Raw genomic sequence first — 14,053 nt, forward strand, 5'->3', positions numbered from 1 at the left:
GTAACCCCTCCCCCTCCCCCCCACCTGGGCACAGAAGCCCCCCTCCCCCCCCCCGCCCCTTTGTCCAGGGTGCCAGAAGTGCCAAAAACAGCCAAGTTGCTCCTCTGAATCAGGCCAATGTCTGTATGAAAATAAACTGCTTTAGGAGGTAAGCAAAAGTCCTTTTTTATTTCACTTATGAATTCTTACTCCTCTTGTAACCTTTAGTTATTAAATAATACATTTTGCATTAGAGTAACTCCTACTAATTTAGACACTGGTTAACTTCAGCCTCTGCTTAGTGCAATCAGAACCTCTGGAACCAAGTGCTTTCTCTTTAAAATCAAAACGAAAACCAAACTAAAAACCCCACTTCACTTCCACACTTTAAGAAGCTCAGCAAGAGTCCATCATGTAGCATTCATACAGCTGGTATACATTTTTTTTAAATTAAGCATTGTCTTATTTAACACTTTCAGATTGCTCCCAATCCTGCAGACCTCCCAGAAAAGCCATCAAGAAAGAATAAAAATTAATAAATAGTGTAATATATATAGTATATTGGGGAAAAAAGCCATATGATGATGTGCCTGCATTAGCAGGAGATGGGACTTGGTGAATCAGGCGGTCCCTTTGGATCTTTATTCCTATAAAAGGCAATATTATCTGATTAAGAATTAAATATAAATATATGTGCATCTAAAAATAGTATACCAAGGGCAGATCCTCAGGTAGTTTAAGCTGTCATTCATTTTTTATGGAGCTATGACTATACACATTAGCTGCAGGAGGGTCTGCCTTCTGATAATGCAATATTCGGAGTAATTTGCAAACAACAAACCTGGTGTATAAGTTGACAAGATAGCAGTTAACTTGCTAGGAAATTTTAGGATATTTATTTTAATCATATCAGATCAATTTTAATAGATAATACCATCACCGCTTAAAAAATCTGCCATTTAAGGAAGGCCAAAGTTTTGAATAAGAAAGAAGGAAGAATCCAAAAAATATTATTTGAATAATAATACCTTCTTGTTATTTGAATAATAATGTCCAAACTATTTGTGCTGTGGGATGGAACACAGTAATCATGTTCAGAGAGGTAGAAAAAACTGAGAGAGGCCCCTTATTATATTTAAAGTTCATGTGTGGTTTCATTTTAAAATACTGCATCTAGGAGTCACATCTCAGATGCAAATATATGCCCTGTATTAAAATTTAGCAACAAAGACTCAGCCCAAGAAAGCTATTTTCCACTATTTTTTCAAATAATTTATTTAGGTTAAATTAAAAATTAAATGATTGCTGGAAATGCATTGATATTTTTCTCCATTTTCATAACTTAATTGTGATTTAAAAAGAAACAAAATTTAGGAAACAGATGTGAACACCAAACAGCAAATGTGACTGAGTATTTAAATAATTACAGTGCTTGCAATAAAACATAATTACATTTAAGCCTGTTAAGTGACTCTTTCATCCCCACACTCAAATGGGAATCATAAGCTTCCATGTTAACTTTAAGGGTTGAAATGGAGATCGATAATTATTTTTCACAAGGACCTAGGTTCAAGATAGAATGCCAGCCTCAGCCTTCAGTCTCATAGCTTTCTTCTTTGTCACAGCATTTATATTATTTTAAAGTTCAATTAAGAAAGCATCTCATTCTGGCTTTTTGTGTAGCCATTTCTCACCTGGGGGAAATCCACTCATGTAATTTTTTAGTCATATGGCACTCTTGTACTTATTGTACAGCTTGTTTTGAAATCTGAAGCCTCTGTACAAATTTGGAGTGATCATCAGTAGTCAGTGTTGAATCACATTTTTGCTGCACCTTACACTTGTTCAGAGTGGTATATTGTGTTCAGTTCTGTATGCTACATTCAAGAATTACATTATCCAGTGTTTAGTGCAGGGCTTTGAGTAGTGGGGAGGGAGCACAGGAAAGGAAGGGCCAGTTATTGAGGGCTCCTGTTTGGGATTAGTATGCTAAAACCTAATTGCATTTAAAAACATGATGAGTTTCTATTAAAAGACTGTCCACACACTTTCCGCAGTATCCAAATAAGGCATGTGATTATGCTAAATCTAGGCTGCATCTCAGATTTCTTGCTTTGAAGCAGCTTCAGTGCATGACTCGGCCTATTTTCAGTGTAGCCAGCAGCTTTCAAATGAGCTGGGGCATGGCAGCAGAATGGATAAGTAGTCATGAAAAAGGAAGTATCTGACTCCACAGGTAGACGTGACTTCACATGGCATCATTTGCAAATAGGGCTCAAATAATGAGTATTGGACAATGAAAATGTTCCTTGCCTTCTTTCTCCTCATTTATGTCTCTCAAAATTAGAGAGAGGGAGAGATTTAGGCTCTGAAATATACTTTTGTTGAAGAAGGTCAATCACATGCAACTTCATGAGAAAATGCCATGGACTGTAAATATCTATATAATTACAACACATACTTGTAGTAGAAAGAGCCAAAGTAGATTGTGTTTGTACACCAGAGCCCTCTAACAACCTTTTTCACTTTGGGGAAATCTACTTGTGTCATTCATGAGTCGTATAGCACTCTTGTACTTACTGCACAGCTTGTTCTGAAATCTGAAGCCTTTGTACAGGTTTAGAGTGATCATCAACAGCCATTGGTTAATCACATATGCCTGTCATTGTCCCTGCCCTGCTATGAAACAATGCAGATTCTCTTTCAGTTCAACCTATAGGAAGACATGAGTTCTTGCCCTTTTGCTGCTGTGAAGTTTAAAGGGTTCAGTGAGGTGACTTGTTCAAGTTGTTGTTCAAGGTCACCATCATTGACCACTGTAGAAAGAAAAGACCAAAGCTACATATTATAGGATCATAGGAAAGCAGGACTAAAAGAGACATCACATTGTTATCTCGTCTAGCCCCCCGCTGAAATCAGGATCATCCCTGACTAAACCATCCCAGCCAAGTGCCTGTCCAACGTGGTCTTGAAAATTTCCCGGAATGGAGATTCCACTATTTTTCTAGGTAGCCTGTCCCAATGCTTGACCAACCTCATAGCAAAAAGTTCTTTTTTAGATGCAGACAAAAGTGACATTTTTCAAGCAATCTGGCCCCTGAAAACACTCTGCAGTCATGTCATAACACATGTGCATGGCTGCAGAGCACTTTTAAAATGGCTTATCACATGAAAAAAATGAATCTGGTGAAATTAGGTATTACATTGAGGTGTTCAAAAGCAGAGCACGCTAGGGAACTTGTGTTCCCTCCAGGGTTAATTTTTTGCATGGTGGGGCGGGAAGGGAGGGAGAAGGAGAAGGAACTCCAAGCTGCTAAATGGCCAGAGTTGAGGGGGAGGCGGCAGGGAATAGAGCCCCCTCACCTCATGGCCCCCCCAGCTACCCCCAATACCCCAGCTGGGGTAGCTGGGAGGGGGCCCACAAGGTGAAAGAACCTCATTCCCTACCCACTCCCCCTTAGCTCTGGCCATTCAGAAGCCAGGAGCAGCCAGCATGGAGCTCCTGGTTGCTGAATGGCCAGAGCTGAGGGGAAGAGGGTGGGAAACAGAGCCCCCTTGCCTCACCACCGCCACCCCCCAGCTACCCCCCAGTACCCCAACTGGGGTAGATAGGGAGGGCCCATGAGGAGAGGGGTCTTCATTCCCTCCCGCTGTCCCTCAGCTCTGGCCATTCAGCAGCCGGGAGCTCCCTCCCCTTCTTCCTCCCTCGCTGGTAGCCCCTGAGCTGGGGTGGGGCTAGAGGGGATAGGGCTGGGGAGACGGGGGGGCTCAGCAGCCTCCTCAGAGGATGCTGGAGTACCCCTGCCTGCTGTTCAGGACTGGTGAAGGCTAACTCCAGCCCCTCCCCACCCCTCAACGCAACAGATGTCTGTCGGGTCAGGGGGCCATGGGTCTCTAACTCAGTGCTTTATGTAAAGCACCATGAGTTAGAGTGGGGCCCTAATGTATGTCTGCGCCCTTAATCTCTAATCTAAATATCCTGTGCTAAAACCTGAGGCTATTACTCCTAATCCTGTCCCCTATGGCTGTAGAGAAAAGCCCATCTCCACCCTCTTTGTAATCATTCTTCAGGTACTTGAAGAGTGGTCATCATATCTCCCCTTACTCTTCTCTTCTCTAGACTTAATAACCCTTGTTCTTTCAGCTTTTCCTCATTAGTTATGCTTTCCTGGTTTCTAATCTTTTTGTGGCTTCCCCCTGGACTCTTTCCCATCTGTCCACATCTCTCTTGAAGTGTGGGGCACCACTGTAATAGTATTAACAGTAGTGGTCACTGCTTTCAAATTGTCAAAAATTTTCAACAGAAATTCTCAATTTAAAAAAAGAGAAAAATGTGTTCCTTTAGTGCCAGTTCTAGTATTAATACCAGATTTCTTGATATAGGGCTTGAATTGACTGACTATCTTTGGTTGGAAGGATATCATCATTCAGTTTCTATCACAAGATGTTCCTTTGAAAAAGGAAGATTACTGAATTTATATTAACCAAGGTAGCTACATTAATTTTAGGCCTTCCTCACTTTAAACAGGATGCTTACTCAATTGATGTCCTCTCTAATGACTCTTGATCAGTAACTCCTAACCAGAGGGACAGAACTAGAGTTTCATAGTTCCTTTAGGACAGGACTGAAGCAAAATGGGGAACCTGGCCTCCCTGAGGCCAATTATGCAAAGTTGAAATACAGAAGAGCTCTTTCCAAATATGTCATGCCCATGGCCCTCCCTTTGCCCATCCCCAAGGTAGCCAAAGAAGCCCTTAAACTCTTAATCAGCTCTGATCTCACTTTTTCATTCCTTATTGTTCTATTCATCCCAAATGAATTTGCTCACCGGAGAACCTCTCCTAGGTTCTATTAAACTTCATTCCTCACTTACTTTTTTCAATTGCCTTTGCTTTCATTATGTTCTCCAGTAGTACACCAGTTTCTGTGTTTGTTATCTTCTCTTTTGAAGCCAAGATAGAAAACAAGTTAAAATAAAAAAAAACATTCAGGTGAGTTCAGCTATGGAAGACAGTCAACACCTGTGGGCACCTATACATGAGCAGGGAGGCTGCTCCGACATGCTGTAATTACAGCATGTCAGAGCAGACTCGATTAATTGTGTCTGCTGAAGTGTGGTAATTACCACGCTCCAGCAGACTCCAGCATCACATGTATCAGCGTCCCCACACTGCAAAATGGTGGCAGGGCACTTAAACTAAAGCTCATTCAACAAGCTTTAGTTCAAAGCACCCCACTGACATTTTTCAGTATGGGGGCACTGATGCATATGATGCTTCGGGCACTTTAATTAACACAGTTCTCCGAGCTGCTGTAATTAAAGGGTCTTTCCCCCTCTGCCCCCAACCTCCCGGAACACATTTATAAACACCCTGTTAGTCTCGTTTTATATCTGGATAACCTAATGAATAGAGGCAGTCAAACAACACAGATATCCTAAGAGGACCGATGCAGCTCCTGTCTGTTGTTAGGATGGGGAAAATGAAGAGAAAGGAAAGTCCCCTGGTGTTGCATTAGGTTCAGCTCTACTTAGGAGGAATGTTTCCTCCTCCTTTTCTGGAAGTCCTGTCTTTTCTTTCCTCTCCCTGCCAGGTACCTTAGCTTTGTATAGTTTCCCTACCTGCTCTTGAGGCACAGTTGTATGGGTTTCATCTTCCAGCAACTTAACGAGGTCACGTGCTCATCAGTACATGCTAGGTATGAGAGCATCATCCCCTCACACCTCCCTTACTGAACCCAGGTGGTGCCAGGTTAGGACAGCCTGTCTGACATGTTTGATCTTTAGCTGGAAATGAAAATTAAGGTTCAATCACAAGGCTTAAAAAGGAATCCTTGACACTGTACTCATGCTGGATCATAGATGCTGTCCATTTCCTCCAGAATCTGGGGGCAGGTTCAGCCGTCAAATTCCAGAAGAAAACAAGTCTGACAGTCTGAGCTTTCTGCTTCCTGTCAAAATAACCAGTGAGTGTCCAGCTCTGCCCTGTATTAGTAGCAGCTCCAATACTATCAGTAAGTTCAGAAAGTACAGCATCAAGAATGATACCTTGGCAGATGGACATAAAACAATATTCTTGCAGTGATAAGGCATTGTCAGCAGACATGTAAGTCTGTGAGTCTGCAACACAAAAGCAGAATTGTAAGCTAAATAAAAATGTTACTTGACATTGCTACCTATAAATCTGCTAAAACTATATCCTGCTCCAGTCTGCACTTTAGAACAAGGTCTATGTATCTGTAATGGTCCATGTGTTGAAATCATCCTCCTAACTTCTGCCACATGGCCTGTTTGTTATTTTTAACACATTCAAGCAGTAGACATGTCACTTTTGTTTGCATCCTTTACTTTTCCTCTGCTGACCTGTTCATAACTTACTTTCTTGGAAGTAGGAGAATCCTTGAGCTGTAATCCTGCTCTAGAATCTTAAGATCATTAAAGAGCACTCTATTTTACTTTAAGGATTTTCCTTGTATTCAAAGCAGTACTTCTGAACACTTTTAGATTCAAAGCACCCCACACTGGTCTCAAGACACCCTCCCATAACTTTTGTGAATTGAGTAGCACTCAATTTCAAAAACTAATTTATATATTACAGTGGTTACCTCCTTGCAGAGGGGCCAGGCAGTGAGGATGAGGGATCAGCCGGGCAAGGAGGAACCCTGCAGCCTGGTAATCACTGATCCAGAGGTTTAGTATACAGGGAACAGAAAAAGACAGAACAGCCCAAACAAATTTTCTCTTAATTACATTGGTTTTCCACTGGTGTTTCTCTACATTTACAGGCCAGCCTAGGATAGCCATGCTCTGTGCCCCAAGAGTGCTTCCTATGCAATTGAAAATAAAGATGCAGGAAGCAGTGACTGTGTGTAGTCATTCTACCCTAAATTTGTATAAGCGTCTACTGCACCAAGAGCAGATTCCTGGTGTAGTAGAGAGTCAATAGGGGCTCTCTAATTTTTAGGGTCAATGTTATACCTATAAGAAGGTCAGTGAGAAAAATCACAAATGTAATTGCTACTGCATATTAGTTCCTCCTCACTATACCCAAAGTGCACTTGGATACCAAGGACAAAGATTTAGGTTACTTAGCAGCCACAGGTTCTGGACCAGAGAGACTCACCACAAAATAGTACTGTCCCTGTCTTATACCTTCCCTATAGATATAAATTTAATGTCATAGATCTTTTAGAGGCATGTGATTGAAATGCTATTAATTCTTGCCCCTTACTCTAGCTTACAAATCCCTATTTTATCTAATCTACAGGTTCTCAACCATCAGTTTAGAAATGAAAGAGGAACAACAGTAGTACACTGTAGTTTCTACTGGTCTCAACCTGACCAGTCACATCTGCTCATTTCTCCTTGGATCCAAGGGATCTACTGATAGTCCTTCCTTCTTGCTTTCTAACTGTAGGCACCTGCCAGAACTTGGACCCCCTAGATCTGTGCTCAGCAGTACAACCCTAGTCTGCATGTCACTGATAGATACTGTACATCATTTCTTACAGAGTGCTGTGGGCACGCCCCTTACATTTGGATATATGGGGTGTATTCCACAGAATATATATTTAGGTATATTCCACAGAGTATATTTGGAAAAGTATTTTTAACATTGAGTTTCATTTTCAATGCCAGTGATTGCTGTTTTCCACATTATGAACACAAAATACACTCTACATTTCTTTGAGCAAAATGCTTTGTTTGTGTCTTCATGCCTTAAACTGCTGTGGTGCCAAGAGTTTTCTTAGTTCGCCATTAATTCAGATATCATTGGAAGAGAACTCCTATGATTGTCTGAAAAATAAGCTTTGGCTTCGCTGCATCCCTCCTTCAACCACAGTGTGCCAAAATATGAAGCAACAAACCATATAGAAGCATCAGTCCTGTGCCAGTGAATATGGGGAAGGCTTTGGCTCAGCACACTGAGACGTTTAAAATTGAGTATAAAATCCTATTTTTTCTTATTCAGAGCAAAATATGTTTTGAATAATGTTCTGTATAGACCTTGACATATTAACCTGTGTGTAATATATGGGGAAATGTCTATGTCTTCTTTCTGTGTTGTATGTTTTTCATTGTTTCTGCATACATAGCTGTTGTTGTTCTAGTAATGTTCTATGGCTATACATTGTTTGTCAGCAATCTTTAGCCAGCAGAGACAGAGCCATTGCCAGGGTATCTTTCAATAAATTATTAACATGCTCAAAACTCTAGTTCAGTGAGGAATGTTGGCTAGTACAATTCCTTCTAGAATTCAAGTGAATCCACCCTGAAAAACTGCAGTGCACACTCAGGCAATAAGGGTGGGAAGAAATCTTGCTATAGCTGTGGTATTTATTGCACTTTTCCTTCTCTAGTTGCCAGTTAATCCCTCCCCCCCAGCATGTTTCTAGGGGAAGAGGGAGAGAGTGTCTGTGTGCTTGGGCACACACTTGAAGTCAGCAGGAGAAAGGACATTCTCCTTTCACAGAAGTGACCTCTTGCATGCTTGCTAACTGGAAAACTAACACATTTTTAATGAGATTAAAAACAAGAGAACTAATCTACCCCTGGTTTGGTTCATTGTCACCCTTGAGTTGGTGCATTCAATTTCAATCTATTCTCAGCCATTAACATAAATAACAGGATACAATAGTGCTGTTATAGCAGCACCCTTTGTCCACACTAGATCTTCTAATGCCAAGGAAAAAAAAACACCGTTGGTTGGTCACCATAGCCTGCAGCTTTTAATACTGTCTGTTGAAAAGGCAGTTATAAAAAAATAAAGAAAATTAAAGGAAAATCACCATTTAGATTGACAATCAATGTTGTTAAAATCAATATCAGACATGTGTAAACAACATCCAGTGTATGGTGAAGGAAAAAATTGAATTTTCAATTTTAATTTAATTATTTTTCCGACAATAAGGTAGGTTTGGGGGTGGGGCTCAGGAGGGGAGAGGGTTTTGCAAAAATCTCAGTGCTGGAGTGGGAGCACCAGCCATTGCGATGGTCAGTTGCAGCAGCACATTGCCTATGGCAAAGAAGCTACCAGAGATTAGCTCCCAGACTTACAAATTGTTCTTAGTGTGATCCTCTGCGGATTCCTACTGAAGTCACTTGGAACCAGGGCCGGCTCGTCCTATCCTGCAGAACCTGTGGCCGTGGGGGGGCCCTGCAGCCAAGGGGCCGTGTCCAGCTCTCCCCCTGCCACCTGCACCATGTTTAAAGGGCTCAGTGCAGGCAGGGAGCCCCTTCCTGGCCAAGCTGGGGAGGAGTTCCCAGCTCCATTCCCACCACAGCCCCAAAGAGGGAACCCAGGCATCCCCAGTACGTGCTTCCCCCACCCCAGGGATCCCCCCGCAGCGCAGCTCATATGCGCGCAGCCTGGCCCCGACTATTTTATTTCAGTGAGTTTATACTGCAATTAACTGCAATTTTGATTTTTCGATGGATCAGGGGGCCCCAAAACTATATCTCCCTGGTGGTGCCAAAAAATTGTGGGCCAGCCATGCTTGGAACAGCTTGCAGGTTTGGAGCTTTACCTTCTTTCTAATTCAGTGGCTCTCAGCCTTTTTAGATTTGGGGCACCCCTCTGTAACTTCTGTGAATTGAACAGCACCTCATTTCAAAAACTCATTTATTATAGAGCGTGCCTCCTTGCAGAAGGGTGGGGAGTTGGGGCAGGACAGCAGCTAGGCAGGGACTAGCCTGAACCTGCACTTGCCTCCTCACATCTATTTATTTCCTCACACCTTGCAGCACCCTTCAAAAGATCTCATAGCACCCAAGAGTGCCCTGGCACCCAGGTTCAGAATCACTGTTCTAATTAATTAAAAAGTTAAATGCATGATCACTTGTAGAGCAGCATTGAAAGCCACTTCTTTTCTGCTTCCTGGGGAGTGGAAGGATTTAATTTGCCAGTGGTTGAATTTTTAAATGTTAGCCCGTGAGGTCCCTATGAAGGTGGTGAGGCTCCCAAATTGATGCATGAGGCTGCAAAAGCTTCTGAGATTGCAAACCTCATGAATTAGTTTATCACTTTCTCTTTCCAGCCATTTTGTAAATAAAAGAGTATTTTTTACTGCCATCTGTCTTGGGGTAAAATTCTAACAGCCAAAATGTAACTTGTACTTGGACACAATATATATTTGCATTTAAAACCCAAAACCTGTCAAAATAATCAATGTTTTACAATGCAAACTTTCCTAAACTAATTTCCAGCTTTGTACATGCCAAAGTAGTCATCCAGCACTTGGTACTGAAAATATAACTATGTCTTCACTATAATTTATGGATATAGTCAAAGTACTGATTCTTGGTAATTAATCAGTATCTTTTAGATCCAAACAACAAAAGAAAAATATGTCTTTGCTCTCAATTCTTACCAAGCCAAATTCTGCTCTTAGAAATCAATGGCATGGCAGTGAGTCAACTGGGAACAGAATTTGGCCTGCTGTTTTCAACATATAAAACACAGATGTGTACTAATCTATATACTGTCAAGAAAAATCCAAGGCAGTTCTGCTATTATGTTTCATAACATGATGTTGTGTATATGCTGTATATAGGGTACTAAAATATTAAGTTACATTTCCATTTACACACACTCACTTTCAGATCCACTATTTTACAATGAGATCTTGGCAATGGTCCTGACGTTTTCTTTGTTTTCCCTCCTGCTCTGTATGATCTCCTATAAGGCAGATTACAGTCATTACTATGTGTATGTGTTTGCATGTGTGTACATTGATAAATTCTCACTTGCAGGTTTCTGGAGTTTTCATTCCAAGTACAGCTGGTACAATTGTGAACTCATCTTTCTGGTATGCTCCTTCGTGTCAGATTACCAATTGCCAAACTGTTTGACCAAGTGTTTTGATAAAGTCCCTTAAGGAAAGCTGTTTGTATAATTGTGAAAGGGCATGCTCTGTGTAGGATGACTATGTACAGTATAAATCTATAAAACGTGGAAATGTTTATAAATTTATCTGCCAAGTACCTATCATCCATGTAATAAACACAAAGATATTTAATGTACATCAAATGAATAAAGGGGCATTTTCTGCTCTACTATATTCAAATAAAGAATTGTTTTCTGTAATGAATACATATCAGGTGCAGTGACAGTTCAAAATGTGTTCATTCTAAGTATAAAATGTTGAAAACAGTTGCTTTAGCTCACTCAGTGGGGTATTTTAACATATTTTGTCATAGCTGTCCATGTATTTAATTTTCTGTTTCTATGAGAGAGATCCAAGACAGCATTAAAACAAAATCTGGAACAAGTTAACAATGTGAAAGAAATGTAAATCAATACAACAAACATACATAGGAAACATTATGTTTGTAGAGGGGCAGAGGTCCTGTGTATTCAACCATATGGGACTCATATAGTTACACTATATAATGGCACAAATGGAGATCTGGTCTTGTCATTCCAAAACTGTTTTACACACAGGGTCCCTTCCAGTCCTCTGTTTTGCAGAATATCATCAAAAGCTGCAATGATCTCAGCATTTGAAAGACTATAACAGTAATTTATACTCCAGTTCCTTAGGATTCTGGCATCCGAAAAAAATCTGAATTTCAACACCAGCTTTCTATGATCCTTTCCTTTTCCTCTGTGATCAAAGGGCCATAAAAGAAGCATTGATTGATCAGAAGTGATTTTTTCTCTTACTGTGGAGTTATTTACATTTTGCTCTCTTAATGGCTAAGTACAGACATTCAAAAAGCCCAAGCCTGAATTTATTCAATCTTTGCAAGTTAGTCTAACCTGTGTAGATTGAACCGACGAGCCAATGAATAGATGTTCACTTCTGATTCTTGGAATGCAGGCACATATCTGCAGTGGCTTAGGCTAGAAGCCGAGGGGCACTAGAGCAAGCCCTCCCTTCTCTTCTGCAGTGGCCAGAAGGCTGGGAGGAAGCTAAGCTGAGGAGGGGGAGGTCGTGGTCAGGCCCCAGAAGGCTGAGTACGATTGGGGAGGGGTTAAAACCCCCACCCTGGCCTGTAGGGACCTCAGTTGGGGTATGCCTGGAGGGGGAGGGGAGAAGCACCCCTTTGCAGGCTTCTTCTCCCTGAGCTGTGAGGCATGTGGCCAGCCTGCAGCACAGGTAGCACCTCAGGTGAAGGTGGGAGAGGGATTAAACTCCCCTATCCCCCTCTCTCCCACCAGCATGGGACCCCAGCTGGGGTCTGCCTGGCTTTCCCCTCCTGCTTGGGGCTCAGCATAGCCCAGGACCCTCACAACCCCCTTCCCAGCTAGGGGGTGAGCTCTCTGTGCCTGCCTAGATCCTAGGGTGGGCAGTTTCACTTGGGGCAGCCCAGGAGCAAAGGCCAGATTGTGGGGAGGGAGAGGAGCAAAACTGGCTCGAAGCCCAGGAGGGGGGACACAGAGCACAGCACAGAGGGATTGTGGGGCTGGTGGCTCCATCCTAGATATGATCCCTGCTGAGTAGAGAAACCCAGGCTGGGGGGGGAAGGGGGGGAATGACTTGAGTGTGTGTCTGCACCAGCCCAGGGCAGAGCAGAACAGAGCCAAGCATGCAGCTGGAGGAGCGGCTCCTGCTCAGCAGCCCCTTCTACCCACTGGAGAATAGTGTCCAGGCTAGCCCCAGCCCCAGCCCCCACAGTGGCACACATGGCACAGGCATGCCCCAGCAGCACCTGGTGGTGGGTAAGGGCACCAAGAAGCTGGTCAGCACAATGCTGTAGGTGGAGCCGGGCCACGTGCCAGACTCCACAGCAGATGGGTGCCAGGGCTCCCTGGGCAGCGAGGAGGAGCTAGCCACATCCACTGCCACCGTGTGGTACTCACTGCACTACTACCTGCCATCCCTCAAGCAGTCAAGAGCCAAGCCCTGCTCACTCTTCCCCTGCCCAGCAGCGGAGGCAGTACAGCACAGCCCTGTGTACCAGGTGCAGAGCACTACCCCTATGGTTTCCCTGCTGCTGCTGCTGCTGCTGTCTGTCCGCCCAATGGCTGACCGCAATTCGGTGGCGCTGGCAGTGCCTACTAGTATGGCTCGGGTGAGCTCCCCTGACGGCAGCAGTGGTGGGAAGCTGTGAAGGTAGTGCTCACAGCACATGAGGCCATGCTGTGCCGCCACCACCACCAGGTAGGGGAAGAGCGAGCAGGGTGCACCCAGCTTGGTACCTGGCAACCCACAGGACGGCAGGTAGCGCAGTGACTACTATGCGGTGGGTGCAGCCAGCTCCTCACTGCCCATGGAACCGTTGTGCCTGTCTGCCTTGGAGCCTGGCACGTGACCTGGCTCAGCCTCCAGCATTGTGCTACCTGCCTTCTTGGCACCCTTGCCCACCTCCTGACACTGCTGGGGCAAGCCTGCACCATGCACACCACTGCAGGGGCTGGGGGCAGCCCAGGCACCTCTCTCCAGTGGGTAGAAGGGGTTGCCAGGCAGGAGCTTGGTGGGGACCAGTGGGGGCCAGCGGAAAATAGGTGAGGCTCTGTTCCCCAAAGCCCTCCCTGGGATAACAAGGAATACCAGCCACAAATTGATTGAGAGTAGGTTCAGGCTTGATATCAGGAGGCATTACTTTATGGTTAGGGCTGCCAGGCTCTGGAATGGGCTCCCAAGAGAGGTGGCACTCTCCCCTACCTGGGGGGTCTTCAAGAGGAGGTTGGATAGATATCTGGCTGGGGTATTATGATCCCAGCACTCGTTCCTGCCCAGGGCAGGGGGTTGGACTTGATGATCTGTTCAGGTCCCTTCTGACCCTAGAAACTATGAAAGTATGAGCTGCTCCCCCAGCTACATGCTCGGCTCCACTCTGCCCCAGACTAACACAGACACACTCGAGCCCCTTCCCTGTCCCCACTCTAGCCTGGATCCCTCTGCTCAGCAGAGCTCACGTCCAGGATGAAAACATTGCCACTGCAATCCATCCGCTCTGCTCTGTGAGTCTCCCTACCTAGGCATGGCACTGGTTTTACTCCCCTCCCTCCCCGTATCTGGGCTTTGTTGCCCCAAGTGAAACCCCAACCCTGGCAACTGGGAAGGCGCAACAAGATTGCCCCCTGGCTGGGAGGGGGGCTGTGGGGGACCCAGGCTGTGCTGGGTTCT

The sequence above is a fragment of the Alligator sinensis genome, unplaced genomic scaffold (assembly GCF_000455745.1).
Source record: "Alligator sinensis unplaced genomic scaffold, ASM45574v1 scaffold159_1, whole genome shotgun sequence".
NCBI lineage: Eukaryota > Metazoa > Chordata > Crocodylia > Alligatoridae > Alligator > Alligator sinensis.